Source organism: Lactuca sativa, chromosome 1 (assembly GCF_002870075.4).
Source record: "Lactuca sativa cultivar Salinas chromosome 1, Lsat_Salinas_v11, whole genome shotgun sequence".
Taxonomy (NCBI): domain Eukaryota; kingdom Viridiplantae; phylum Streptophyta; class Magnoliopsida; order Asterales; family Asteraceae; genus Lactuca; species Lactuca sativa.
Genome location: NC_056623.2, coordinates 13,138,152 through 13,143,792, shown reverse-complemented (window position 1 = coordinate 13,143,792; position 5,641 = coordinate 13,138,152).

Here is a 5,641-nt window from a genome sequence, read left to right as displayed (position 1 = left end):
TGATTCGTTGCTGTACCGAGAGTTCAGCAACACGAAACCACCGGAGTTCAATGGTACACAGGATCTGATCGCCGCTATGAGGTGGATCTCAGACATGGAGGGGTGTTTCTATATGTGCTCGTGTCCGGAGCACTTGAGGGTGCGATTCGCACTCAACCAGCTTCGCTTAGGGGCGAAGGACTGGTGGAAATTCGTGACCGCGAGCTATTCTACAGCTGAGCTGACTGCAGTGACCTGGGAGAGGTTTACTGTGATGTTTCGTGACGAGTATGTTCCCCAGGTGGAGAGGGAACGTTTAGCTCAGGAGTTTCTCACCCTCAAGCAGGGGACCGAGTCGGTGACAGTGGTTACGAGGATGTTTCATGAGCGGGCGTTGTTTTGCCCGGAGTTGGTGTCCACTGAGCAGGCTCGCATGAGCCGTTATCTGAGCATCTTGAGGAGGGACATCCGTGAGTTCGTGGCGAACTCGACTTATCAGACATTTGCTGAGCTCCAGGAAAATGCCAGGAAGAGGGAGATCGAGCTTGAGACACAGGCGAGGGAGGAGACTGAGTTGCAGAGGGGTGATTGGCGACCGGCACAGTCGCAGCCGGCCGCCAAGCGGGCAAAGCCCGCTGATTCGAGGACAGGCAGTTCGAGGGGTCGCACTTGTGGGAAGTGCGGCAAGATCCATGACGGTTCGTGCAAGACTAGAGTATGCTACAAATGCGGGAAGGAAGGACATTTTGCGAGGGACTGTCCGAAGGGGTTCTCGGTTTGCTTCCATTGCAACCAGACCGGCCATCGGAAGGCCGAGTGCCCACAGCTTCAGAGATCAGCGCAGGGATCTGCACCTGTGGTTCGAGCTACCGAGACCCGGCCAATGAAGGCCGAAGCACCGAAGGCTAGGGGGAGAGCCTTCCAGCTGACTACGGAGGAGGTCCGCGCAGCACCTGATGTCGTGGCGGGTATGTAATCTTTATCTATTTTATGTTGAGTTTATGCTATTGTAATTGCTATATGTTATGCGTAGGTACTTTTCTTGTGAGTTCTATACCTGCACTGGTTTTATTCGACTCGGGTGCGAGTCGGTCTTTCATATCTTTAGCTTTTAGTCGGCACATTAGTATTCCGAGAGAGGCGTTGAGTCGACCTCTGCGGGTTTCCATAGCAGATGAGCGTGAGGTATGTGCTACCGAAGTGATACGTGGATGCGTGCTGGAGATCTTCGGGGTGGAGTTCCCGATTGATTTGATTCCGATTGCTATGGGGGATGTATGTGTCATAGTAGGCATGGATTGGTTGAGCCGTTTCGGGGCTGTCATAGATTGCGAGCGTCAGTTGGTGACGATCCGAGATCCTAGTGGGGGAGTGCTGACAGTTTATGGCGAGGGGACTCGTGGTGGTTCGGTATTCTGTTCGGCTGCCAGAGCGAGTCGGAGTTTGCAGCAGGGCTGCAAGGGATTCGTGGCCTATGTGACGGATGTACGAGAGGCCGTTGGGAGGCCAAGTTCAGTGGATGATGTGCCGATAATGTGTGAGTTCCGGGACGTGTTACCCGAGGAGTTTTCGGGTGTACCTCCCGAGAGGCAAGTGGAGTTTCGTATCGATTTGATTCCCGGGGCTGCGCCTATCGCTAAGGCGCCATATCGGCTGGCACCGCCAGAGATGCAGGAGTTATCCTCACAGCTGCAAGAGCTGTTGGGGAAAGGGTTCATCCGTCCCAGTAGCTCTCCCTCGGGAGCGCCGATCCTTTTTGTCAAGAAAAAGGATGGTTCACACCGGATGTGCATTGATTACCGGGAGTTGAACAAGTTGACGGTCAAGAACCGTTATCCGTTGCCGAGGATCGACGATCTATTCGATCAGTTGCAGGGGGCGTCTTGGTTTTCCAAGATTGACTTGAGATCGGGATATCACCAGATGAGAGTTCGGGATGAGGATATCCAGAAGACGGCGTTTAGGACTCGTTACGGGCATTACGAGTTCGTGGTGATGCCATTCGGGCTCACCAATGCACCAGCGGCATTCATGGATCTCATGAACAGGGTGTATAGGCCGGTGTTGGATCGTTCAGTCATTGTATTCATTGATGATATCCTGGTGTATTCGAGGACCAGAGAGCAGCACGAGGAGCATTTGAGGGAGCTCCTCGGGGTTCTGAGGTCGAAGAGGCTATTCGCCAAATTCTCCAAGTGCGATTTTTGGTTACGGGAGGTCCAGTTCTTAGGGCATCTCGTTAACCAGAATGGAATATTGGTTGACCCGGCCAAGATCGAGGCCGTGATGAGTTGGGAAGTGCCGAGGTCACCTGCGGAGATCCGGAGTTTCTTGTGGCTGGCAGGCTACTATCGGAGATTTATCAAGGACTTCTCCAAAATTGCTATGCCACTTACCAAATTAACCCGGAAGGGTGTTACTTTCTCATGGGGTCCGGAGCAGCAGACCTCATTTGAGACTCTTCGCCAGAGATTGTGCGAAGCTCTCATGCTTGCATTGTCGGAAGGGATGGAGGATTTTGTGGTGTACTGTGATGCATCGATATCGGGGTTGGGAGCGGTGTTGATGCAGAGAGGGCATGTGATCGCGTATGCATCGAGGCAGTTAAAGCCTCATGAGACGAGATATCCCACCCACGATCTGGAGTTGGGGGCTGTGGTGTTCGCCCTCAAGATCTGGCGTCACTATCTGTATGGGGTTCGGTGTACGATATACACGGACCATAAGAGTTTGAAGTACCTGATGGATTAGCCAAATCTGAATATGCGGCAGAGGAGATGGTTGGATGTGGTAAAGGATTATGATTGCGAGATCTTGTACCACCCGGGCAAGGCTAATGTGGTAGCCGACGCCCTGAGTCGTAGGGCAGAGAGTGCCCCATTGCGAGACATCTGTTTGAGCTTGATGGTGACGACTCCGATTTTGGACACCATCCGAGGGGCTCAGGCTGAGGCTGCGAGATCAGAAAATCAAAAGAGGGAGCGGGTGGTTGGTCAGGTATCGGAATTCGTTACCGATGGTCGGGGACTTATGACGTTTCAGGGTCGGATTTGGGTACCGTTTGTGGGCGGGACGCGTACCATTTTGATGGAGGAGGCACATCGATCGAAGTTCTCGATCCATCCTGGGGCTACCAAGATGTATTTGGACCTAAAGAAGGAGTATTGGTGGCCCTGTATGAAGAGGGATGTTGCTTGGTTCGTCGAGAGGTGCCTAACTTGTCGCCAAGTTAAGGCCGAGCACCATCGTCCGCATGGTAAGCTGCAACCGTTGGAGATTCCCGAGTGGAAGTGGGAACAAATTACCATGGATTTTATCACCAAATTGCCAAGGACTGCGAGAGGAGTTGATGCGATTTGGGTGATCGTGGATAGATTGACGAAGAGCGCTCATTTTCTAGCCATTAGCGAGAGCTCTTCTACGGAGAAATTGGCGGAATTATATGTGAGAGAGGTGGTATCGCGGCATGGGGTTCCGATGTCGATTGTCTCAGACCGGGATGTGCGTTTTACTTCCAGGTTTTGGAAGAAGTTTCATGAGGAGTTGGGTACGAGATTGCATTTCAGTACCGCATACCACCCGCAGACGGACGGACAGAGCGAGCGAACGATTCAAACGTTTGAGGATATGCTCCGAGCATGTGTTCTGGATTTTGGTTGGAGCTGGGACACCTACCTACCTTTAGCAGAGTTTTCGTATAACAACAACCATCATTTGAGCATTGGTATGCCACCCTTTGAGCTGTTGTATGGGCGGAGGTGTCACACCCCCATCTGCTGGGGAGAGGTGGGACAGCGAGTGATGGGTAGCACGGAGATTGTACTCCAGACAACCGAGCAGATTCAGCAGGTCAGGCAGAGGTTGTTGACCGCGCAGAGTCGCCAGAAGAGTTATGCGGACAGGCGTCGGTCCGAGCTCGAGTTTCAGGTCGGTGATCTTGTGCTCCTAAAGGTCTCTCCTTGGAAAGGAGTGATACGATTCAGGAAGAGGGGCAAGTTAGGACCCCGGTACATTGGACCCTTCAGGGTAATTGCTAGGGTAGGCAGGGTAGCCTACCGGTTAGACCTACCTGCTGAGTTGGGGCAGATCCATGATACGTTTCATGTCTCGCAGTTGAGGAAATGTATTGCCGACGAGTCGGCAGTGGTGCCGTTGGAGGATATTCAGGTGGATGCGAGCCTGAACTACGCAGAGAGACCAGTTGCGATTGTGGATCGAAAGATCAAGGTTCTGAGGAACAAGGAAGTGCCTCTGGTACAGGTTCAGCGGCAGCATCGGAAGGGATCCGAGTTGAACTAGGAACCGGAGTGGGAGATGCGGGAGCAGCATCCAGAGTTATTTTAGGAATGAGACTTCGAGGGCGAAGTCAGATTCTAGTGGGGGAGAATTGTAACATCCGGGATTTTAGGTATATTAATTAATCTTTTTATTTTGAGTTTTGAGACGGAACTCGGCGAGTTAGTGCGTAGACTCGCCGAGTTAAGACGCGGGTTCTCATCCGGATTGATGCTCGGACTCAGCGAGTCGCCTTAGTGGACTCGGCGAGTCTGCGTCGTTTAATGAAACCCTAATTTCTCGGGTTTGTGGCCTATTTAAAGGGCTTTATGGCCGTCATTTGCGCTCATTAGTCCCCAGAGTGAAACCCTAGAACATTTGAGTGATTCAAGTGAGGGAAGGAGCCATTGTTGATTCTTGGAGTTATTGTCTAGCAAGGGAAGAGAAGATCTATCCAAGAGGAAGCAAGAGAGGGGTGGATTCTTGAAGAGCTAAGGTCCAGGACATCACATCTGAGGTACCATTCGAATCCTTCTTTGTTATTGTGATGTTCACATAGATTTAGGGTTTTTGAACCCATTTGTGGCTAGATCTAGCATCATCATGGTCCCTTGGCGAGTTATGGATCTGAATCTAGACCCATAGAGGTCCAGAGCATCCATGGAGGTTTTAGATTGGGATCTATGTATTTGAGGCTAAACTTCCATTAATGAGCTATTTGATGCTTAATGAGCACCAAGACTCGGACTTTACGTGGTCAATAAGCTTAAGGGGACTGGATCTACGAGTTACTAGAGTGGATCTGACCTTAGAAGGTCATTTGAGGTTGTGCATGGAGTGCACTCGCCGAGTCCAATCCCAAACTCGGCGAGTTGGTGCGGGTTGTTCTGAGACCTCGGACCAGGGACTGTGTAACCGAGTCGGGTGAGTGACTCGGTGAGTTGGAAGAGATTCAGAGGGAATCGGGTTCCTGTAGGGACTCGGAAAGTCGGGTTGACCGTTGACCGTTGACCAGTGTTGACTGGTTTGACTTCGTGGTATTAGTCAGCCAGAGTCAAGTAGTATTAAGTAAAAATACACCTGTGTTGTAGGAGGACGATAGCTCGGGAGATCGAGCACTAGTGGTTGAGAGCTTTACGAGTTACCGAGACACGCGAGGTGAGTCTTCTCACTATACGTTACCTTGAGTGGTATTATGAGTTGACCAGAGGGTCTTATGTGCTATGTATGAGATTATGTGCTATTTATGAGATTGTATGCTATGTGTTATTTGTATGTTGTATGACTATATAGACCGAACCGGAGGGTCCAACGATTCAGATCGGGCCAGAGGGCCCAATGAGCTATGACTGGACCAGAGGGTCTGACGAGCTGCAGGACTGGAAGG